The sequence below is a fragment of the Gopherus flavomarginatus genome, chromosome 1 (assembly GCF_025201925.1).
Source record: "Gopherus flavomarginatus isolate rGopFla2 chromosome 1, rGopFla2.mat.asm, whole genome shotgun sequence".
Lineage (NCBI taxonomy): Eukaryota > Metazoa > Chordata > Testudines > Testudinidae > Gopherus > Gopherus flavomarginatus.
In genome coordinates, this window is record NC_066617.1 from 4,823,264 (window position 1) to 4,848,619 (window position 25,356).

A 25,356-nucleotide genomic window follows, 5' to 3' on the forward strand; every position below is an offset into this window, starting at 1 on the left:
CATAAGGGAGGCAGGACTAACTCTTAAGGCTAAAAAGTGTCAAATAGGCCTAAACAGAGTGACGTACCTTGGACACCACGTGGGTCAAGGAACTATCAACCCCCTACAGGCCAAAGTGGATGCTCTCCAAAAGTCACCTGTCCCAAAGTCAAAGAAACATGTCCAATCCTTCCTAGGCGTGGCCGGATATTACAGGTTAATTTGTACCGCACTACAGCCAGATCGCCCGCCCCCCCTGACAGACCTAACCAAAAGAAACAGACAAATGCAGTTCAGTGGACTAAAAAGTGTCAAAAGGCCTTTAACCAGCTATCATAACCTTAGTCCCAGATTTGGACCTTAGCGTCCAAAATATGGGAGTTAGCATGAAAACCTCCAAGCTTAGCTACCAGCTTGGACCTGGTACTTGCTGCCACCACCCAAAAAATTAGAGTGTTTTGGGGCACTCTGGTCCCCCTGAAAACCTTCCCTGGGGACCCCAAGACCCACATCCCTTGAGTCTTCACAACAAAGGGAAATAATCCTTTTTCCCTTCCCCCCTCCAGGTGCTCCTGGAGAGATACACAGACACAAGCTCTGTGAAACTACACAGAGTGACTCCCCCTCTCTGTTCCCAGTCCTGGAAACAAAAAGTACTTTCCTCTTCACCCAGAGGGAATGCAAAATCAGGCTAGCAAATCCAACACACACAGATCTCCCCCCTGATTTCTTCCTCCCACCAATTCCCTGGTGAGTACAGACTCAATTTCCCTGAAATTTCCCAGTAAAGAAAACTCCAACAGGTCTTAAAGAAAGCTTTATATAAAAAGAAAGAAAAATACATACAAATGGTCTCTCTGTATTAAGGTGACGAAATACAGGGTTAATTGCTTAAAAGAATATTGAATAAACAGCCTTATTCAAAAAGAATACAAATCAAAGCACTCTAGCACTTATATTCATGCAATACCAAAGAAAAGAAACCATATAACTTACTATCTGATCTCTTTGTCCTTACACTTAGAAACAGAAGATTAGAAAGCAGAACTACTTCTCCAAAGCTCAGAGAAAGCAGGCAGACAGAAAAACAAAGACTCAGACACAACTTCCCTCCACCCAGAGTTGAAAAAATCCGGTTTCCTGATTGGTCCTCTGGTCAGGTGCTTCAGGTGAAAGAGACATTAACCCTTAGCTATCTGTTTATGACACCAGCTCAAAGCAACACCCATGTCAGGCCCTGTGCTAAGGGACCCAGACTTTAACAAATCTTTCCGAGTAATCACAATTGTTGTCCGAGCTTGGTGTGGGAGCAGTTTTAATGCAGGAAGGTCTGATCAGGAATTCCATCCTGTCATCTTCTCAGCAAGAAACTCTCTGAGAGGGAAAGCCGCTGGTCAATCAGTGAAAAGAAATGGTACGCCATTGTGTACGTGCTGAAAAATCTACGCCCATATGTATGGGGACCGGCGTTTCCAACTACTAACCGACCATGCTGTGCTAAAGTGGCTTCACACCATCAAGGACACTAACCAAAAACTTCTTTGGTGGAGTTTAACTCTCCAAATTTTAATTCTGAAATACAACACATTTTGGGAGCTTCTAACAAAGTGGCTGATGCACTCTCCCATGAAAGTTTCCACCATCCACTGGTTCAAATCGTCCTTGAAATGTGGACAATATTGTTAGTTTTTACCGAATCAGTAGTCTATCTAAAGGTGCATGTGTCTTGTTAATTTCTGTTTTCTCCTAGAGTTCCAGGAAAGAAATCACAGCCGGTGTGAAGCAGGCTGTCCAGCACTGTCTATGATTTGGGGGCGGAGGGGCGTCTCAGAAAGATATAGCTAAGGGTAGCATAAAATCGCTCTTTCCCCTGTAAGGAGTTGATTCCTCTTTTACCTGTAGAAAAGGGTTAAGAAGCTCAGGTAACCTGGCCGACAGCTGACCAAAAGGATCAATAAGGGGACAAGATACTTTCAAATCTTGGGGCGGGGGACAGGAGAGGCATTATCTGTCTGTTCTCTGTGCTTGTTGGGCACATCAAGGAAGCACACAATCATAATTTAGCAAGGAAATGCGTTAGTTTACTTTTCTTTTGGCTTGTGCTTTCCTTTGTGTAAGAGGGAGGTTTATGCCGGGTTTTGTAACTTTAAGGTTTTGCCTAGAGGGGAGCTCCTGTGTCTTCTTGAGTCTTTTGTTATTCTGTAAAGTACTTACCGTCCTGATTTTACAAAGGGGATTCTTTTACCTTTTCTTTTATTAAAATTCTTCTTTGAAGAACCTGATTGATTTTTCATTGTTTTAAGAGCCAAGGGTTTGGGTCTGTGTTCACCTGTAGCAATTGATGAGGAGATTATTCTCCAGCCTCCCTAGGCAAGCGGGTGTAGCAGTTCGGGGGATTATTCTCAAGCCTGCCCAGGAAAAGGGGTAGAGGGACTTGGGGTGATATCTGGGGAAGGTAGGGTTCCAAGTGGCCTACCCTAAATGTCTTTCATGTGGGTCCCCACGTCTGTGCCGTAAAGTTCAGAGTAGGGAAGGCACCTTGACAGGAGCTAAGACTTGGATTTTCAGAGGAAGACATGGAGTTGGGACACTAGAGCCTAATAATGTGAGTAGGAACTTTGGCATTCAAATCCCTTGGATAAGTGTGAAAAATCTCCCCCCCTCCCCCTAATTTTTAATTGAGGTTTTCAGACAAAATTGTCTAAATATCCTCCATAAAGGATGATTTCCTTGTTCTTCTGCTACCTTCTGAAGCAGCTGGTAAGTGATACTCAGTAAGACAGGATACTGGATTTGATGGGCCACTTGTCTCTTCCAGCCAGGCAATTGCTACACTCTCATGTGCTGAAGTAATTCTAGGGGCAGATCTTCCTCCCGTCTAAATCAGTGTATCTCTAATGAAGCCCGGGGAGCAATGTAGATTTACACCAGGGGAGGATGTGGTGCTTTGTTTTGAGTAAACAAACCCACCACTTTTGTTTTAGTCATCAGTGAGTGTTGGTGACTTCTAAGGAGGTGGTGTTTAGCCGGGCTGGCTCCAGGCAGAAGCAGAGCAAGCACGTCCCTGGAGCGCCACATGCTAAGGGGCGATGTCGACGTGCGGACTCACCCCTGCGGCGCCTCCCGCTGGTTGTCCTGGGGAATTAGCTCTTTCCAGCTCCAGAGCGCCCTCTGCAGGACAGTGATCTTCCTATCCTCTGCCCCCTGTGTCCCTCCCTGGACCCAGTGCCCTTTACCTGGGGTGCTGCCCCCTGGCAGTAACCCCCCAGTCTTAGGGTCTCCCCCTCCCCGGGGAACCCTCACCCACTATCCCCACCTTGCCTCAATAGACGGCTACTGCCAGTCATTGTCTAGCCCCCTACGGCCTGGGGCAGACTGCAGTATCAGCCACTCATCACTGGCCAAGGTGGGTCTGGACCTGCTGCCTTGGCCTACCCTGGGCTGCCCTCTGCAACCCCCAGGACCCCTTGGCCTCTGCTAGGACGCAGCCTGGAGCTTCCAGGCTAGAGCTCCCCAGCTCCTCAGCCCTGCTTCACTCAGGTACTTTGTCTCTCACTCCTTGCAGACAGGCCCTTCTCCCTCTGCAAACAGAGAGAGACTTTGCTCCTGGCTTCCCTGGCCACCTTCTAAGGCCCTGTTGCTCAGTTTGGGGCATGGCCCCAAATGCAGCTCTAGAAAGAGGAGACCCTGAGATAGAAACCTTGGTATCAGAGGCCCGGTTTGAGGCCTGAGGCCTGAACTAAAGTAATGGTCAAGACTTTGCTAAGAGAAAGCAAAGTGAAGCTGTGAGTCAGAGGCAGGCCCTGCTCACACAAGCTGCCAAGGAAAGGGCTGATGCTGCAGAGAGAGACATAGCTGAAAGGTACTGGACACCAGATAGCAGAACATTCGCATACTTGTACAGTCACACAGATAACATGGGACAGCAAAAATGGTAGAGCCGGGCCTGGTGCTTAGTGTTTGCTTTTGATTAAAAAAAACCCCACTTTTGTTTAGTCATCACCAAGTGACTTGCTAAGGTATACTTTAGGCCAAAGAGATTAACAAGGATTCAAAAGACCTAGCTGATCAACCACCACCGGCTGTCATGTCCTTCCCAGGAGCCAATCTCAGCTCTTTCTCTCATCTCCCTGCTTATGGGAGATTATACAGTTATAGGGGCTCACACAGTTAGGAGGGGCTTATGGTTACGAGGGCCCATATGTGAGAGATTATATGCTCACAGCGGTGCATATGGTGGTGGGGGAATGCAGAGTTAGGGGTGGATGGCAATGGGGCCATTGGTACCTTAATTGAAACCATGGAGCATGTAATTCTAAGCAGGTTTGGGAAAAGGAAGCTCCATGAAATGAGAGGAATGATAGAATTAGTGAAAAAGTTATTAGATGGTCAGGTGATCCCATACCTGTGTTCTAATGGGTTTCTTGCACCTCCCTGTGAAGCCTCTAGGCCTGCCCACTGTGGGAGAGAGGCCTGGTCTTCTGTAGCAATGCCTATGTTCTTCTGTAGGCATAGTCTGATATAGAAGACTAGAGTTGGATTGCTCATAAACCAAACCCAGAACCAGATGGCTAAATCTCCCCTCACCACCTGACTATTTTATCATGTCCAGAACAAGGTAGGCTGGTCTGGATACATATTTCCTTTTGTGTAATCAGATCAAAACACTGATTGCTGGAGTAGGTTCATCTTCTGGGAATGGGAACCCCCCAAAATGTTAAGGAAATATGTGGTGGGACATGTAATATTTTTATCTGCTGTTCCTCATAGGAAAGCTGTTCCATACTCCTACTGCTTTGTTGAGATGGGGCGACTACATCTGCATGCAGTATTCAAGATGTGGGCATGGTCATGGATTTCTCTAGAGACAATATGATATTTTCTGTCTTATAAAGTACCCATCACTAATGTCCAGGTTAGCAAAGTTTTCCCAGCATTGGTCTGTATGAATAATACCCGCTGAAATACTCAAAGACTGGGGAAGGCAGGCTCCATTAAATAGGAAGGGTGGTATGCGGATTTCAGGTTGAGAAGACTTTTCTCATGAAGAGCCAAACTTTCAAAGCACTCTAAAAGCAAAGTCATCCTGTCCTGAATGTTGCTCTGCTATTCAAGGAGTTGCGGCTTGAGTTAACCTTGCATTGATCAAGCCATTTGGTGCACACTTGTTTTTTCCTTCCCAAAATCCAGATCACTATTCTCCAAAGAATCACAAACACTCTGACGGTGGACCACTTCAGTGGCTCCTACCACGCCAGGGCGTTGAAAAGGTGCAACTTGAGAAGTACCTGCTGCTGCCACCTATACAGGGATGAATTTCATTCAGCGCAATTTTTAAAGAAGTAAAGAGGAACAAAGAGAACCAGAAGACCAATATTATGATGAAGCAAAGATTTTAATGCAAATGAAATTGGCAGTACACAGTTACAGGAAGAAATACTACAGAGCAGAAAGAATGTGTTTCCTGTGCGCTCCCGGTGCAATCTCCTGTTGGTTCACCATGAGCCAGTTTGGACACCTGGGCCTGCTGCTCAATGCCAAAAAGTCCACTTTGCAGCCGACCCAAAGAATAGATTTCAACGGAGCTGTCCTGGATTCAAATCTCCCTCATGCATGCCTTCCACAAGACCGCTTCCAGGCCATGGCGGCCATTCTCCTCAGCCTCCAGAGCTCCCCGACCTCCACAGCTCGCACGTGTTTCGGTCTTCTGGGCCATATGACGTTGTGCACCTTTGTGAGCAAATATGCCTGACTGCTCTTCTGTCCTCCCCAGGCCTGGCTCGAATCCGTCTACCATCCAGGGTGGCACGATTTGGATACAGTGCTGACCGTATTGCCGAAGGTCTTATTGTCCCTGGCTTGGTGGCTGAACTCCAGCTTAGTATGCTGGGGAATGCCATTCCATGCACAACAGCTGTCCCTGGTCCTGACCACGGAGGCGTCAAATCTGAGCTGGTGCGCTCACCTGAAGAGCCTTCATACACAAGGCCTTTGGTCCTCACGAGAGATAACCCTACACATCAACGTACAGGAAATGAACTCAGTTCACCTGGCATGTCAGGTTTTCTGCAAGCACCTTCAGGGTCGTGGTGTCGCAATCCTCATGGACAACACAACGCCTTGTTTTACACCAACAAGCAAGGGGGAGCGCGATCGTCTTCCCTCTGTCAGGAGGCCAACAAATTGTGGGAGTTCTGCATATCTCACTCAATCCACTTGGTGGCGTCGTTTCTCCCAGGCGTCCACAACACCTTGGCAGATAGCCTCAGCAGATCCTTTTGGTTCATGAGTGGTCGATTTGCCAGGATGTTATCCATTCTGTTTTCCAGGAGCGGGGATTTCCCTATGTTGACTTCTTCGCCTCTCGCGAGAATCGGAAGTGCCAGGTGTTCTGCTCTCTCCAGGGGCTCTCCCAGCGCTCCCTGTTGGACGCCTTCCTGATACCATAGAAGGATCATCAGTTTTACACCGTTCCTCCATTCCCATTAGTCCCCGTGGTCCTTCTCAAATTGCGAAAGGACAAGGACAGCTTGATACTAATTGTCCCAGCGTGGCCCAGGCAGCATTTCTACACCACACTCCTCCACCTTTTGGTGACCACAACAATTCCTCTTCCGCTGTGGCTGGACCTGATCACCCAGGAGCACGGCCGACTGTGTTGTCCAGACCTACAATCCCTCCATCTCACACCATGGATGCTGCATGGCTAACTCAGTCTGAGCTCCATTGTTCCCGCTCAGTGCAGCACGTTCTCTTGGGTACCAGAAAGCCCTCTACTAGGACCACGTATCTGGCCAAATGGAAGCCCTTCCCCTACTGGTGCGCTCTGAGCAATACTGCCCCTTTGGAGGCGTCAGTACCTACCATCTTAGACTATCTCTTGTCCTTGCAATAGCAGAGTCTAGCAGTTTCATCCATCAGAGTACACCTAGGAGCGATTTTGGCCTTCCACCCGGGCGAAAATGGGCGCTTGGTCTTCTCCAATCCTATGGTCAGCAGGTTCCTCAAGGGATTAGAACATCTGTACCCGCACATTCAGCAGCCGGCCCCTACGTGGGACCTCAATCTGGTCCTATCCAGACTCATGGGTGCTGCGTTCAAGCCAATGACCACCTGCTCGCTTCTCTACCTTTCCTGGAAAATAGCTTTCCTTGTCACTGTTACCTCGGCAAGACCTGTGTCGAGCTTCGAGACCTCACTTCAGACCCACCGTATACGGTGTTTCATAAGGACAAGGTACAGCTGCAACCACACCCCACCTTCCTTCCTAACATGGTGTCTGCCTTCCATGTCAAGACATCTTCCCTCCGGTCTTCTATCCGAAGCTGCACGCTTCTCAACGGGAACAACAGCTGCACTCCCCAGATGTTCGAAGGGCCCTCGCCTTTTACATCAAGGGAACTAAACCTTTCAGAAAGATAACCCAGCTGTTTGTGGTGGTGGCAGACAGGATGAAGGGCCTCCCAGTCTTCACGCAGCTTATCTCATCCTGGATTACATCATGCATTTGGGCATGCTATGACTTGACTGGCGCCCCAACTACGCACGCTACTGCCCATTCAACTTGGCCTCAAGCTTTGTCCTGCACTTTCCTGGCTCATGTGCCTATATAGCAGATCTGTAGGGTGGCAACTTGCTCTTCAGTCCATAACTTCCCTTCCTACTATGCGATAGCGCAGCAGTCCAGGGATTATGCTGTATTTGGTTCAGTGGTCCTGTGCTCCACAACATCTTTCTCCAACCCCACTGCCTAGCCAAGGCTTGGGAGTCACCTAATTGAAAACGCTATGAGCAAGCATTTGAAGAAGAAAAGATGGTTACTCACCTTTGTATATGTTGTTCTTCGAGATGTGTTGCTGACATCCATTCCAAACCCTTCCTCCTTCCCCTCTGTCGGAGTGGCTGGCAAGAAGGAACTGAGTGGGCACCGGGTTGGCAGGGGCATCTATCCGGTGCCATAAGGGCACCACTCAAGGGGCGCCTCAGCCGACCCACCGAGTCCTGCTAGGGTAAATATCTTCCGACGATCATGCACATGGCGCGCACACTCCTAATTGGAATGGATATGGGCAGCACCTCTAGAAGAACAACAGTTACAAAGGTGAATAACCATCTCTTTTTAGACAGTAACAGAGTCCTGTGGCACCTTAAAGACTAACTGAAATCTTGGAGCACAAGCTTTCATGGGTGAATATCCACTTTGTCAGATGCATCTGACGTGTAAGTATTCATCCACGAAAGCTTATGCTTCAATACCTCACTTAGTCTTTAAAGTGCCCCAGGACTCTCTGTTCCCTTTTACAGATCCAGACTAACACGGCTACCCCTCGGATACTTTTTTTAGAGAGTTTTTTAGGCTGCTGGAGGACTTGAGAGGCCCTTTGTTCCGGAAGGCCCAATGCGTCTTTGCCAGTGTATTCCCCACCAGCAGCCCCCATCCAGCTCTGCACCCAGTGCAGATTTCCACAATGGTCTCTTCAGCTGGACACTCAGGAGCCTGGATTTTTAGCTGACTTGGCACAACTGAAAATTGTCCCTAGCCCCACATTAGAGGCCTTTTAAAAGAAAAGCCTGGGCGTGTTCAGCATCGTGGGCCAGGCTCCGCTAAAGCTGTTAATTCTCTGATGTGTCAATGCACCTCGCTGGCCAGTTAATGGAGCGTTATCCCAGGGGGTCGGAGGGAGGCTCCTTACTCTGCTCTCTGTAATAAGGATTGAATCAGGCTGGGGCGGCAACAAGGAATTGGAGGTCCCAGTAACAGGAACACTGAGCTAAGCGGGGGAGCAGGGCATGTTTTAGCCCTGCCGAGTGCTGACTAAGACAGCCAGGGCTGCTTCATTTCTCCTGTCTGAACACTTCCTGCTAAGCCTGGGAGGCCGATTGCCCGCACCCCCCTACAGGGCAGGCGGCTCAGCCTATGGGGGCATCTGTGACCCGCTCTGCCCCACCCTGTGCCGGAGCTTTGCCCTCTGCCAGACCCTCACCCCTGAACTGAACCCTGGCTCCTACCCCCCTCGGCTCCAATTTTCCTCCTTGGTCCCCTTCTGCCCCTGCCTCCAGCTGTTTGATCCCCCTGCTCAGACACTGCCCATCCCCCCCATTGCCTTGCACCCTTTCACCATTTTAATCAGCAGCAAGTGCAGCTGCTTCAGCAGATGTTACTGAGCAATGAGCACGCTCAGTAGGAGCCAAGCAGTGCTCAGCACCCTTCCTGCCACCCCATCAGTGTCCCAGTTCCCGAGAGCCTCCAGTTGTCTGGGCCCGGTGGCCCGTGAACCCTGAGCTCCACCTGGACATGGCTGGGCCCGATCCTGCGGGACAGGGGAGGTCACTACCCTTGACCTGTCCCATTTCTGCACTCTAGTAGCTCTACACCCTGAGCATCTGACCCCCTCGCCCCGCTCTAGTGACAGCCCTGCTTGTGGTAGGAAGAGTCGGAAGTATTGGGTTCTACTTTTGGTCCTGCCACTGACCCCCAGGTCATCTCTACGTCGCTGTCTTTCTACACCTCTCAGTTATAGAGAGTCAGGGCGTTGGAGCTGAAAGTTCTTCAGGGTCCTCAGAACTCCAGATTTCAAAGCCCCTCACAAATGCTCACTGGTGTTTCACACCTGCAGAGGGTTCTATTCTAAGAAGAGGAATAGGTTGTTGTTGAGATTAGACACCTCTGCACTGAGTAATAGAGTCACTTTAAACAAAATGGAGGCCAAGCTCCCTTGTCCTTCTGTTAAGCGCATCATAACTTATAGAAACACAATCTGGGGCTGTTTCCTTTTCATTTCAATGAAGTTTTGCATTTGGTAGTTTTTGAAATATTTTAACTGGAAAATGAAGGTGCCCCTTGGTGTAAATCAGCACAGTTGCTTCAACTTCCCAGAGGTTCAGGGCCTCATAATCAAAGGCAGACTCCTCTGCCTCATTCCCTGGATATGGACTCCGCCCTTGCGGATATCTGTCACACTTTAAATAACATTCGGATACTGGCAGGAATCTCTTCTGCAACATGTCCTATGGCTGTGCAGCATTTATGTAAAATCTCATCCCACAGCCACCTCCTCCTTCCTCAAGAAGGGGTGGTTTTCATCCCTCCTCCACTTCTTGCTGGGCTCAGTCATCTGCATTGCCTCACAAGATGTCCATTTCTTGGTTGCTCATGGTTGGAGAGATCCTGACACAAAAGAGTACTGCTTCCTTTCCCAGTCCGCCATCCCTTCCCTTGGCCTAGGAGCAAATCTACTCTAGGCAGCCCTTTGAGACAACATTGGTGACCCAAGTGGAGGTCCAATGTTAGGGCAAGTATTACTCACCATAAGGGAAGATTTATCCCTGCTCAAACAGCCATCACAAAAGGCCTTACTGCACCTGAGACCCTGTTAAGACTCAGTTTGGAAGTTAAAAATTGGACTCAAGTTGTTTATAGGCATCGTATCATCCCCCAGCCAAAGGGTGAAATTCAGATTTAAGACCTTGACAAGAAATATGCACGTAGGCACTGGAATGACTCCCATTAACTTCAAAGTCAATTGGGGGTCTGAGCCGTTGAGAATGCAGAAACATGGCTGCCTCCGTCCTGACGGGGTTAGAATGAAGTGCCCAATGCCCTGAACCATGGCCAGAATGAATGGAAAGGACCATACTGCATTCCTTTCATCGCACCCATTTGTGCCACTGACGCCGCTCAGAATCATCTTGACATTCATTCTCATTGAAGCACCAATAAAGTCAATGGAATGGCACAAGGAATGCAGTTGGCCAGTACCATTTGATGATGAAAGAAAGATGAAGAGTGCAATGTGCATGTCATGCCCTCTGAGGCTCAGATTCAGCCTAGAATCGCAACTCCTGAGGAAAACAGCTGCATCCAAAGGAGGATTTTGCAAGACAATCATGTTTATTTGGTAACAAATTACAACCGCCTCCAGAAACAGCATCCCAGAACCTCCAGGCAGTCCTACGAACCGTGTAAAAGCACTCATCACTCTGGGCTCTTCTAACCCCTTCTGCGGACTTCAGCTCCTCATTCAGCTGGGTAAGTCCAATCAACTCAATCGCTTTTGAACTCTAGGGATGTGACAGTAGGGGTTATTTTCAGGGAAAACCGAGTCTTACATGTACTCATGGTGATATTAATCAAGGATCAGGGTGTTCTTCCGTAATTATCTTGTGTAGTGATTTAGTTACAGGAGTTGGTGGATTCATGATTTATTTTAGAGCAACATATGCAATTGGGAAAACTATTTCCTCTTAACTGCGAATAGATTTAGAGTATTGAAATCTTTTCAGTAACTTTGGAACGTCAAAGCTTTAGAAAGTCATTTAGGCATTTTCACTTAGCCATATTAGGAAGAAAGTTTCCCAGGTTAGTCCAGAAAAGACCTCTTCGGAGGTCCTTTACTTTCTTCAGATGCAGTTGTTACTGATCACTATTGGAGACAGGAGAATGGATTAAGCTGACAAGTGGTGAGATCCAGTCTAGCAATTCTTATGCTCTTTTCAGCACAAATACCCATTGAAGGTGCTTTTCCTCAGATGATGTAATTTAGTGTCCCTCCATGGAAGTCAGTGGACCTGAACCCTCCAGCTGAGGACCTTGTCCTTAGTGATTTATATGGAGAAAAGTAAAGCTTTCTGTGTATTCATTGGCAAGTATTGTTGACTCACAAGCTTTGGAAACTCAAAGAACAACGCTGGGATACCAGACTCAACTGGTTTGCATGCAGAGGTTAAATCCTCAGACGAAAGGATACAATTACCATTATCCCGGTAATGTTCTCTTTGAGAAATGTCTAAAATGGGCACAGAATCCCTGGAGTCCAGCATAGAAATAGTGACACTTATTCCAGTCAATGTTTTTCAGACCAAGCCATTTCAAGGAGCACAAGGGGACCGGTTGGGAGGGAAGTTTAGTGCGAGTGGACAAGAGGTGTAGAAAGAGGCTATAGAAAGAAAGACATGGCCATGAACACAGAGACATAGTCCACTCTTCCTTTCTCTCTTGGGCCACACCGAGCTATGAAGCCTTTCTTCCACCAGACCTTGTACCTTCTCTTGACTCTAGTCCCTGTTGTGTGTTTCAGGTTTACCTCCATCCCAGAAAGATGATTTTCGCCAGTCTGTGCTATCCAGAAGGCGGGGTGGCCCGCCCCAGTCCAGTCACTGGCAGCTCCAACGAGCCACGTGTTAGGAAGTGCCCTGTCTCCGATGTGGTGATCAGACCCTCACCGGTTGTCATGACACTCCCAGGACCAATTCTCAACCATTTCTCTTAGGAGAGGGAAGTGGAAGCTGTAGGAGCACCTGTGGTCGTACCTGATTTCAGGGGCTCATTCGGTCATGGGGGATTGTATGGCTATGGAGGCCTTTACGGATGATTGTATGGTTTAGGGGGATACGCTGGTTATAGCGGCTGTTATGGTTATGGGGGATTATGTGGTTATGGGGTATCTTGCCATAGGTACCTCCATGGAAAGTGTGGGCCATGTTAAATCTATCAGGAATATTTGTTGAACAAGGAAGAACCAGGAAATGAACAGCAAGATACATCTTCAACCCTGAGCTTTTGGGCATGGCTTTCAGAAGTGCTGGGCAACCAGGGCTCCAGCTGAACTCAGTGGGAGCTGTGTGTGCTCAGCACCTTGGGCTCACAGCCGTGCTGCATTTCTAATGTTACGCTTTAGGACTCTTTCTGCCGAGGCTTTCCCACCCGTGTGCTGATTCTCGCTTTCACCTGTGGACTTGATCTGAATTACAGGCAGGCTGTTTACAGTCACTCCACAGTTTAAAGGAAATAGGGCTTTAAGATGGGAATCAGATCCATTTATTATTATTTTATATCCCTTCAGAGTGGGAAAAAGAGACTTTGCTAGGAAGGAGAGTTAGACCCCGTCTGCTCTATCCTTTCCACCAATACGTATCTTTAGCTTCTTGCTTTGACCTTCTCTGTGGCAGATGTTTAACTGAGAAGCTGCCTAGTCCTCTGCTTCTGTTTTGCTTTGTCTCAATTCTCACTGACTGGGGCAGTAAAAGTAGCTTAACATGGGTGCAGAGGGGACTTGTCAACATCTACAGCTGCAACAACAACAAAAAACATTGTGTGTGAAATAGATCCCACTGAGGTGGGTGATCGGTCGCAGCCCTTCTTGAAAAACTGAAAATCTGTTTGATCCGCTCTAGTATTTTTCCTGTCCTGTGTACTGCAAATGTCACTTGCATTAAAAACTCTGAGGCATTACAATATCTGTCTTCTGGTTCTCCTTGTTTCTCCCTCCTTCTTTAAACATTGCCCTGGACAAAATTCATCCCTGAAGAACCAACAGCATCAGGCACTTCTCAAGATGTGACTTTTTGAAGCCCTGGAGTGATAGGAGAATTCAGCCCATGAAGTAGTTTACAGCATTCTGAGGGGCTTCCACACTGGGGTGCAGTTCCACCTTGCATTACCTGCTCTAACAACGTTAAGTTAACTCTGGCCCGAACTCCTTGAATGGCAGAGCAACTTTCAGGACAAGATGCCTTTGCTTCTAGAGCACTTTGAAAGTTTCGCTCTTCACTGGAAAGCTCTTCCCAACATGCACTACACAAATCCTCCTCCGTGTTCTATGGAGCTTCCCTTCCCTAGTATTTGGGGTTTCAATTCATACAGGCGAATGCTTGGAAAACGTGACTCACCTGACCACTTGTTATGGGTACTTTATCTGGAGCCATCAGATTAAATCAAATCCATTTCCATCACTACTACTCCTCCAGATGCTAAGGCTGAATGTTTAAACCAGTGTACCTCTGGCATGTCATTTGAGAGCGTTTCCAATAATAAACTCTCCAACAGAGACTCTGCTGAAACATCATTATGGAGTCAGCAGCCCTTTTTTAGAATAATTCTCCTTTATCCAGGACATTCTTCTCTTCTCCTCTGACGGGACCTCCAGTGACAAGTAGCACGTAACACCCATCTCGGAAGCAGGCTTTCATGACAACCTAGGGAGAGGTGTAAATTCAACCAGCTCTGCTCCTTGACATCAACTTTGCACTCACTTTGCATTGCTGGAGATGAGCTGACAAGATTTACGGCAATGGGGCAAAATTATTTTCGCTTCACACGGAGATTCTGGATTTCATTGCACCAGTAAAACTCAGTGACATTAATCTTCCTCTGGCTCTTTGCCCACATGTGCTCATCTACTGGCCAGCAGAAACACCCACTCTTTGGTCAAAGTATGTTTCAATCACAACTGACAAAGCAAAACCGCTTTGAAAACCCGGGAAAGCGCACTTGGGAATTCCTGCCTGTGGGATACTCTCAAGACCTCTTGGGAAGAGCTGAGGAGAAAAAAAGGGAAATCAGCTGTTGCCACCATCTAATTAAACAACATGTGCACAAACCTCTTAACACTTAAAAATCCAATTTTGTTCTTTAAAAAGACACATTTTATTAATAAAAATGAAGAAAATACATCTGGGAACTCAGGTTTTTGCTCGATTTAAAAAAAAAACACAACTACAAAGATTATGCATCAGGAATAGCTCTTGAGAGCCAGACTAAAGGTTTGAAGCAAAACAAAAGCACTTGGGGTTTGCACTGAGGAATCTACAGGCCAAAAAGAAATAAAACTGACAAACCTAATTGTGTCATACTAGACATTTCCTGATCTAATTACATATCTGGGGGTTTAGATGAATAGTTTCTAGGTATGATACTGATGATTTTTCATACCTGGCCCAAGCTTCTCACAGCATAACTGTCCCCTGTCTGCCTCTCCCTGAGAACAACAACAAACAGAGAAAAGAGGGAGTCTTGTTTCAATTTGTAAAAGTTCTAACCTTTCCATTGGCTCTTTTGGCCAGGTGCCCACTCACTTCTCTTTACCTATGCAGAGCAGTGAGACTTTTTTACCCTTTTTAGGGAGATAAATTAGAGATCAGCTACTTAGAGGGATTTTATAGCTCCTGGTTGGTGGGGTGTCCATAAAAGGGAGCTACACCCCCCCCCCCGCCTGCCCCTTCCTTTATCACAGCTTGGGATTTCCAGTCCATTAAAGAAAATGTCACATAGGACATGGCTGGAATAGCATTAATAGTGCTAGTTTCCTTGTTAGCCCATAATCTCTATGGACGAACGAGTTCAGTCCAGTGTCCCACTTCAAACTCCTCTAAGGGTTAATGCTTCTTACACCTAGAAAGAAGTTCCTGAAACACCTGACCAGAGGACCAATCAGGAAACCAGATTTTTTCAGATCTGTGTGGAGGGAAGTTTGTGTGGGAGCCTTTTGTTCTTGGGTCTTCTGCCTGTACTCTCCGGCTATGAGGAGTGAATTTTTTTATTTCCTGCTTTCTAATCTTCTGTTTCCAAGTTGTGAGTACAAAGATGGTTTGTTGTTTTGTATTTACATGTCTACAGTTGCTGGATTGTTTTGAATTGTATTCTTTTTGAATAAGGCTGTTTATTCATATTTCTTTTGAGCAATTGACCCTGTATTTGTCACCTTAATACAGAGAGACCATTTTTATGTATTTTTCTTTCTTTTTATATAAAGCTTTCTTTTAAGACCTGTTGGAGTTTTTCTTTAGTGGGGATCTCCAGGGAATTGAGTCTGCAGCTCACCAGGGAACTGGTGGGAGGAAGAAGTCAGGGGGAAATCTGTGTGTGCTAGATTTACTAGCCTGACTTTGCATTCCCTCTGGGTGAAGAGGGAAGTGCTTGTGTTTCCAGGACTGGAAATAGAGAGGGTGGACTCCCTCTGTTTAGATTCACAGAGTTTGCTTCTGTGTATCTCTCCAGGAACACCTGGAGGGGGGAAGGGAAAAGGTTTATTTCCCTTTGTTGTAAGACTCAAAGGATTTGGGTCTTGGGGTCCCCAGGGAAGGTTTTTCAGGGGGACCAGAGTGCCCCAAACACTCTAATTTTTTGCGTGGTGGCAGCTTTACCAGGTCCAAGCTGGTAACTAAGCTTGGAGGTTTTCATGCTAACCCCCATATTTTGGACGCTAAGGTCCAAATCTGGGACTAGGTTTATGACAAAAGTGTTGCTGGCTATGCTGGGAGTGTAACCTATGAGTGTACACTTGAAGGACAGTCCCACCTCAAACTCCTCTCCTGAGATAAGGTCAAGCAGCCTGCCTGGAGTGGGATGGTGATAGGAAACACTAAAAAGCCAAAGAAATGCCTGTCCCTGACTGAAGCACAACCTCACTCCTTCCCCCTGCCTGGGGATACAGAAAAGGTGACACCGAAGCCCCCAGACCCAACACTTCCCACAAATTGGAAGAGGTGAGACAAGTGCGGGCACTACAGGTATAACGATGCCTTCTAACTGATCCACTGGGAAAAAGGGTTCCTCCAGGGCACAGAGCTATGGACACGCTTGCTTGAATGAATCCAGTAAACATCACCTTGTCTGCACTTCAGACTTTCCGTTCTCAGCTTTCTGTCTGCATGACAGGAAACAGGAACAGGGCAAACGGAAGGCCCTTAACAAGCAGCAACAGCTGGGCACTGCAGGGTGGGACGGCTGCTTTCCCTGCTCCCAACCCCTGCCCATGCTTTGGAGGCTGCAAGAAACTCCATTGGTGGCTGCATTTGAGAAATGCTGGATGAGATGAACTTTACAAGTGCATGATAAGATTCTGATGTCGTTCCAGTCATCAGTTCATGATTCCTAGCCTCTGAATTTGGGGCTGTTTGGTCTTTCATTCAAGAAAGCTTTGCATTTCCCTTTCCTTAACAAACATTGCTTTGTAAAGGAGTCTCATCTAGGGTACATCAGTACAGTTCCATCTGCTGCAATGATATTCTGTGCCCTACAATTGAGGGGAGGCATTTTATGCTGTTCAGGTTAGAAGAAATCCTGGTGAGGGTAAATTTTGCAGTCAGTCCTCCGGGGGTTGCCCCGGGCCACTTCCTGCCTCCCCTGGGTGGGTACCTCTGGCATCCAGTCGTCATCTGGCTCCTTTGGGTAAGCGGCGGCAGGCACTCCGGGCCCGTTGTCATCCGTGTCTAGGGCTGGGGCTGACCAGGTAGGGGATCCGCTCCGTGCTTCTCCGGAAGCGGCAGGACGTCCTTCCCCTCTGCAGGCTTCCCCCCGAATGGGCTGCAGGTCTGGTCTTTTTTACTGCTGGCCACGCCCCTGTCCTTCTGGTGAGGGGGGCGGGGCGCCCTAGGCTCTTCCCTCCAAGGGGTATGTAATGCTCCCTCCCTTACTCCAGAGGAGGGAGGTCTCTCTGCCTCACTACACACGTGCCCCTTAAGTCTGTCTCTGGGAAACCAAAGACGGCTCCTTCCTCGTTCCCTAAAACGGGAGAAAAAGTCCGCATTCACATGGTCCCTTCTGGCCCGATGCCAGATAGTAAAGGCATAAGGCTGAAGGGTTGGATACCAACGCATAATTCATTGGTTCATTTCCTTGGCTGTGTGTAGCCACCTAAGGGGTGCGTGGTCTGTGATCAGCACGAAGGGGCTGCCTAGGAGATAGTATCATAGGGCGTCCATAGCCCATTTTACGGCTGGAGTTTCCTTTTCAATCACGGCGTAGTGTTGCTCCTGGGTAAACAACTTCAGAATGATATATAATATGAGGCGTTCCTCCCCATTTGCCTCCTGTGAAAGGACCGCCCCCAGGCCCATCTCCGAGGCGGCGGTTTGTAGGAAGAACTCCCGGTCAAAATTAGGGCTGAAGAGCATCAGGGGCTGGCACAACTGCTCTTTAAGGGTTTGGAACGCCTGTTGACACTCGGGGGTTCACCGGATACGCTGGGGGCTGTCTTTTTTCAGGAGTTTGGTTAGTGGAACGGCGATGGAGGCAAACCTGGGGACAAAGTGGTGATAGTAGCCAGTTAACTCCAGGAACTGCCTCACTTGCCTCTTCGTTGTGGGCACGGTGTAGGCATGTAGCATCTGCACCTTCCCCACTAAGGGTTGTACTTGGCCCCGCCCTAGGGTGTACCCCAGATAGGTGGTCTTCCACCAGCCAATCTTACACTTCTTAGGATTGGCGGTCAGTCCAGCATCCCGCAAGGCTCATAAGATGGCGGCAACTTGCTTGAGGTGATCCCCCGAATTGCGGCTGTAAATCATCTCGTCATTGAGATAGGCTGCCGCATAGGCTTGATGCGGCGAGAGGATCCTGTCCATCAGCCTCTGGAAGGTGGCAGGGGTGCCATGAAGGCTGATAGGCATTTGAGTAAATTGATACAATGCGGTTGGGGTTGCGAAGGCCATCTTCTCTCGGGCGCTCGAACTCAGAGGGATCTGCCAGTATCCTTTTGTGAGGTTCAGCGTGATGATATACTGGGCATCTCCAAGACGATCTAGAAGCTCATCGACCTACGGCATTGGGTAGGAGTCGAACTTTGAAATATTGTTGACCCTTCTAAAATCGATGTAGAATCGGACCATCCCATCTGGTTTTGGGGGATCAGGATGATGGGGCTGCACCAATCACTTTGCGATTTTTCCATGACTTCCAGCTCGAGCATGGTTTGTACCTCCTGTTCGATGAGGTCCCGCATTCGGTGTGGTAACAGCCTACTGGTCTCACATATAACATCCTTTGGAGTAGTCTGTATCTCATGTTGTACCAAAGCAGCTTGACCTAGTTTTGTGGTGAAAGTTTTCGGGAAGGACTTTACTAGGGCTCTGGCCTATTTCAGTTGTTCCTCGGTTAGGATATCCCCCAACCATGGCTCTTCTGAGTCGGTGGGACCTGGCAATTCTGGTCCCAACTTGGATTGGGTGGGGGACGGGGTGATAAAGAGCTCTTCGCACTCCCACCAGGCCTTTAAGAGATTGACGTGGTATATCTGTTTTTTCTTTTTCTGTTCAGGTTGGGATACCTCATTCATGATGGGTCCGACCTGGCAAAGAATGTTGTATGGTCCCTGCCAACATGCTAGCAGCTTTGATTCCTCCCGGAGGAGGAGCAAGATCCTGTCTCCTGGCGCAAAGGTCCTTTCCCAGAACCTCTTATTGTAAGTCCGTTCCTAGGCCTCCTGTACTTTCTGTAAGTTTCCCCTTGCCAGGTCCCCAACCCACTGTCAGTCGCCCCTGGAGTTGAAGGACGTACTGGAGGAGATTGTGCGTGGGAGATGGCATTTACTCCCAGTTCTCCCCCATGAGGTCCAGTAGCCCTTTCGGCTAGAGATCATAGAACAGATCAAAGGGGGAGAACTTAGTGGAGGACAGTGGTACTTTCTGGAGGGCTAATAACAGGGAGGGGATCAGCTGGTCCCCCTGGGTCATCTCTTTCGGGTGGAACTTCCGCAGCATGTCTTTTAATGTTCGATTAAAGTGCCCCACTAGCCCGTCGGTCTGGGGTTGGTAGATGGATGTCTGCAACTTTTTTATCCTCAGGAAGTCGCAGACCTGGTGGAGGAACTTGGATTTAAAGTTCATTCCCTGGTCCCTCAGGATTTCTCAAGGGAGGCCGACTCAAGCAAAGATTTTCAGGAGCTCGGCAGCAAATGTCCAGGTGGTGATACTCTGAAGCAGAATGGCTCCAGAACCACCAGGATGTACTGGAGCCCTGCAATGCTCTTAGGCAGGGGCCTCACGATGTCCATGGCAATCTTCTCGAATGGAGTGCTCATGACGGGCAGCAGAATGAGACGTGCCTTTGGTATTCCCTTTGGAGACACTCATTGGCAGTCAGAGCACGAGTCACAGAAGTCTCCGACTTCCCTATGCACCTCAGGCCAGTAGAATCGGGCCAAGATCCGGGCTAAGGTTTTCTTGTGGGTGCTGTGGGGACATCGTAAGCCAGCTGTAAAATCCCTCGGCAGTGGCAGCGGGGAACCACCAGCTGGGCTCGAGCCTCATTTCTTTGGGATTCTCAGGTGATCCAATATAGGCAGTCCGCCATCACTCAAAATGAGGGTAAGTGGTGGCCTGATGGGGCACTGTCAGGGTTCTGTTAACCCTTACTAATTGTTCGAAGGCCTGACTAAGGGTCGGATCCTCCCACTGGTTGTGACTGAAATCCACCCCCTCATGGCTAGGCTGTTTGTATTCCCCATCTTCTTTCAGGCAGTCTGGGTTTGGGATGCCTGCCTTCGAGTCCTCCCAATTGGGGTCTGCCGAGTTCACGTCGGCTCCCGCTATGGGTTCCCCCTTGAGGACCCTCCTTCACAGTTGGGCCCTGCCTTGTGTGCCCCAGAGGATCTTCGCAAAGCCCCTCCAGACTTGCCCCAGGATGACTGGATATGCCAACCTCGGGGCCAGCCCGACCGTCAGGGTCTGGGTCTTTCCCTTTATGGGTTTGGTTACAGTGGCCTTGGGGTAAGGTGTCACATCCCCATGTATGCACCAGAGCTGGATGACCCCCAGAGGCAGGGCAGGGAGCAGGACCGGGCTCTCATGGTGACCACACCCTGAATCTACAAGGGCTGAGATGGGGGCTTCATTCAGCACAATGAAGATAGTCCGTTTTCCCACAGGCTGATTACGAGCATGGTTCTCTCCCAAGCAGACCTCCCCAAAACTGCAGTCCATCATGGGGCACTCCCAGTGGAGGTGTCCAAAGTGGCCGCAAGTGAAAGACGGGCCCATCTACAGGCACTGGAGCTGGTCCGACACTGTAGGTATCATGGTGGACGTCTCCACGGTTGTGGGTTGGCCCCTTGGAGAGGCATCAACCTGTGGCTCCCGTTCCCTCCAGACTACTCATCGGGCTTTGCCAATGACCCATTCTTTGAAGAGTTGTAGGTCCGGTTGGGGCTCACTCCTCTGGCCTCAAGCCTTCTTCCCCTGGGGCTGGATGGGTCCGGCGGCTGGATGCCAGGGCCCCAGTCCTATGAGGGTCTCTGCCACTAGGAAGTCTTCCATCAGGACTACAGCTTGCATCAGCGTTGCCGGCCGATGGTGCATGATGCAAGTCCTCCTGCGAGCTGGCAGGATATGCAGAAAATGCTCCAGTGCCACCTGTTCCGCTACCTCAACATCAGTATGTTGGTCTGGTTGTAGCCATCACCAGCAGGCCTCTTTCATCTGCTGGGCTATCACCTTGGGTGAGCTCCGCGAGGGTAGGTCTTCTCGTGGAGTTGTTGCCAGAAGATTTCAGAGGTGATTTTCAGGGTGTTGAGGATCGCAGCCTTCACCTGCTCATAGTCATGGTCCTCGGCCACTGGAAGTGCCCTGTAGGTGATCTGGGTCGGGCTGGTTAGGTACGGTGCTAGTAATGTGGTCCATTGGGCCATCAGTCATTAGCAGAGGAGGCCACCCTCTCAAAGGTGACTAGGAAGGTCTCAGGGTCATCTTCAGGCCCCATCTTGGTCAGACGCACGGGTACGACGGGGTCTGGGGGTCCTGAGACCGTGCTGGGGCTGGTAGGTCCTGGGGTCGATCACAGGGCCATGAGTTGATGCAGATATTGTTGCTGCTGCTCACGGTTCTGGGGCCCCAGCTGCTGCTGTTGGCTTTCGACGAGCCATTTAATCCTGCACCTCTATCTTCTGCGTCTCTTGGAAAAGGGGAGGCTTCTAAACCCCTTGGCTATCAGGGCTTCCCCTTGTCTCAGAGGGAGGGGATCGATCCCCACTACTGGTACCACGTGTAACACTCCCTCACTCAGTCGGGAGGAAGGAGGTCACTTAAGTCTGGTGGTAGCCTCTCTCACTCTTGTCTCAGTTTACCTGGGCCTGGGCTTGCAGGGCTTTGGCAGCCAGCAAACAACGGTCTCGGGGGGCTGGCTATAGCCTAGGTGGGGCTCCAGCAGCCAGCAAACAACACAGTCTCAAGGGGGCTGATGCCACTTGTCTTCAGAGCAAGAGCCCCTTGCAGAGGCACAAGGGCCGGCCACCTGGGGGGGCAGAAGAACGTGGGCCCTCCCTACTCCACTGCGTCCCAGCCCAGGGCCCTGGTAGGGGCTAAATCAGATGTCCCAGGGCCAGCGGGGATGCGACTGCAACACGCCAACGTGGGGGCTCGTGGCTTTGCAACCAGTCCTCCTGGGGCTGCCCCTGGGACGCTTCTTGCCTCCCCTGGGGTGGGTACGTCTGGCATCCACTCGTTGTCCAGCTCCTCCGGGTAAGCGGCAGCAGGCACTCCGGGCCAGTTGTCATCCACATCCAGGGCTGGGGCTGACCAGGCGGGGGATCTGCTCCGTGCTGCTCCAGGACCAGCGGGACATCCTTCCCCTCTGTAGGCTTCCCCCTGAACGGGCTGCAGGTCTGGTCTTTTATACTGCTGGCCACGCCCCTGTTCTTCCGGCGAGGGGAGGCGGAGTGGCCTAGGCTCCGCCCTCCAAGGGGCATGTAACACTCCCTCCCTCACTCTGGAGGAGGGAGGTCTGTCCGCCTCACTACAAATCCCAATTTCAGAGGCTAGGGATCATGAACTGAGCACTGGAATGCCAGGGCAGCTCTAGCTCTTTTGTCGCCCCAAGCACGGCAGGCAGGCTGCCTTCGGCGGCTTGCCTGTGGGAGGTCCCTGGTCCCGCGGATTTGTCGGCTTGCCTGCGGGAGGTCCCCGGTCCCACATACCGCCTCCGCAGCTTCCATTGGCTGGGATCGGGAAGCTGTGGCCAATGGGTGCTGTGGAGGTGGTGGATGCAGAGAGGGGCAGTGCGTGGAGCCATGTACTCCCTGCCTCCCCCCTCTGGGGCTGCAGGGGTGCATTGGCCCTTCTGTGAGTGGCATGAGGCCAGGGTAGGCAGGGAGCCTGCCTTAGCCTCGCTGTGCAGCCAATGAGGAACTGCCCAAATTAAGTGCCACCCAGCGGGAGGCCACACCCCAACCCCCAGCCCTCCAGCACCTCGTACCCCTCCTGCACCCCAAACCCCCTCCTTCATCCCAACCCCCCACCCTGAGCTCCCTCCCAGAGTCAGCACCCCGCACCCCATCCTGCACCCCAACCCCCTGCCCCAGCCTGGTGAAAGTGATTGAAGGTGGGGGACAGTGAATGGTGGGTGGGGGATGGAGTGAGTGGGGCAGGCTTTGGGGAAGGGGTGGAGTAGATCCTGGGTTGCCCTTAAATTCAAAATGTGATCTTCAGCATAAAAAGGTTGGAGACCACTGGGTTAGATATCAGGAAAAACTCTAAGGGTAATTAAGCTCTGGAATAGGCTAACCAGTGGCTACAGCTTTATCCACCATTTTTAGCCGATTAGTTTTTCCCAGACAAATCTTGACAGACTGTGGTGGAAATTCCATGTCTGTAGTCTTTCAAAAGTCATGGGAATGACGTGGAGCAAAGCATATAAAGGCTGCTCCCTATCATCCGCAAACTATTGGGTTAGTAGAAAGATTATTAGAACTTCAAAAGCTGTGCTAAGAACGTACATCACCAGGCATGAGAATGATGGGGAGGTTTTATGTCATTATTTGCTCACTGCGGACAGATGTGTTCCCCAAGAATCTACTGGGTTTGCCCCCTTTGATCTCCTGTATGGGAAGCAAGTTAGGGGACCCGTTAGATTTGACTGGAGGCTCTGGAGAGGGCAGCACTGAGGAAAGAGGACAGCCTGTAGTGGAGAATGTCACTCGTTTTAAGGAGAATTTACAGGTAATGAGGAATTGAGGGAGACAGACCCTTGAAAAAGGTCAGGGAACTCAGCACACTTGGTACGATCGGCGAACTGCAGAAAGATCATTTGACACTGCTGAGTTGCTGTTAGTGCTGACCCCAGTGAGGGGAAACAAAAGGCAGGATTATAGGAAGGACATTGGAAGGAGATTGAAGGGGTGAAGGTCGTCACATTTGATGTAAGGAAGCCGAGCAGCAGAAGAACGGTGCAAACTGTGCATATCAATAGAGTAAAACTTACCCTCCAAGGGAGATGGCAGTAAATTTGATTTGTTGTGTTGATGAAGAAACTGTCCCCATCCCTTTAATGGATTTGGTCAGGGAGAGCAGGGCAGAGAATCCCCTGGAAATCCCTGAGTTCAGGGCAGGTTTAGATCCATCCCCAAAGCAAGATACGCCGGCCCTTTCCAGGCACCACAAACAGGATTTTCCTCGCCAGCTTTAACTGCCAAGACTGCAGACTCCAGGCAAACCTCAGGGCCCCGCCCTGCTCCTAGCAGAGCATCCCCGGCTGGAGGGGAAATGCAGCAACAAGTTCTGGAGGAGGTGGAAAGCCTGCGTGGAACGGGGGTAATCCCTGAGTCAGAAAGCCCCTGGGCGTCTCCTATTGTAATGGTACCTGAACAGCAGACCCAGGGCACAGTCTAGACTAGTGAGTAGCTGTGTCACCCGGGCTCTAACCTGGGGTGCCCTGCACACTGCTCTGCTTCTGCAGCCTCCAGTCCTGGGCTGCTCCCCAACAGGCTCCAGCACGTCAGCCACTTCCAGCTTGGTGTGTGTGTGATCTGCAGCTAGGCACAGCTCAGCTCTTACCAGCCTTGTTCATACTGCAGGGTGACGCCAGCACAGACCCAGTCTTCTATTTCCCCCAGAAATGGATGTCCTGTACTGCTCAGCTTCTCCTGGACAATACAAGCTTAATTTGCAGCAAGGGAGATTTCGGTGAGATATTGGGAAAAACCTGCTAGCTATAAAGATAGTTGAGTATTGGAATAAGCTTCCAAAGGAGCCCCCTCTGCTTTGGTACAGGTACACACGGCTGAAGGTCCAACTCCAGGCTGATGCCCTGGAACACAGCGCTGCAGGAATATAATATGAAAATTGTCCATATTAAAGGCAAAGGAAATGTGGTGGCAGATGCACTGTCTGGGCAAGAGAGTTCCAAGCTGACATATACATTAGCCAGTGGCAGAATCGAGAGTCAGCATAGGAGGGGAGGTGTGATCCAGGACCGTGAGCAGGCATGGAGTTGCATGGTGTTTTACAGAGATACCTTGGGTTGGACGTGTACATGTTAAGTTTACCAAAGGGTGGCATGTGAGGGCTCTGCCCAGAGCTGGTCATCATACTCATTGCAAAGCGTACGGACAGATACTGTTTCTGGAATTACGTATCTGTACCAGAAACCATATTCTTAAGGTCTGGGAGTTCAGGCAGGTATTGGGTATTGGGTGTTGCCCGCTTCACAAAGGAGGCCTGTTCACAGACTGTCCACAGACTGAGCCGAATGCTGATCAAGAGTTTGTCAAACCGACAAGAAAGAGACACGCAGGGAAAAAGCCTCCAACAACCAGCAGGGCAGCACCCTGTCAATGAGTAAAGAGAAGGGAGCGTTGGAGCATTCCTGGGGGGCAGAGGTTACCCCTCCCCTCCGGCACCCTGCACCGAGGAGACAAGCTGGTAGCGTGGCTTCCCTCATGAAAAACAGAGCACAGCACGGCCTGGCTGCAGAACACTGCAAGGTCTTTGGGTGAGCGTTAGTTAAATACATCCAGGTTTCACAATGCGGGTTCTGCTTTTATTTTATATGTAACCATTTGTTTCCAGGATTTCTATTTGCTACCATTTGAATCTCTTTGTTAAATAAAC

At 49.8% G+C, this 25,356-nt stretch overlaps 1 protein-coding gene across 1 annotated transcript in view; it reads right to left on the reverse strand.

Annotated features, from left to right (window-relative positions):
• Positions 1-344: 344 nt before the first annotated feature.
• Positions 345-25,356, reverse strand: part of LOC127039688 (outer dense fiber protein 3-like) — a 264,021-nt gene continuing 239,009 nt past the window's right edge. The window contains exon 5 of the mRNA XM_050933536.1: positions 345-464. The gene's annotated coding sequence lies outside the window, so the exon portion shown is untranslated. The remainder of the gene's footprint in view (positions 465-25,356) is intronic.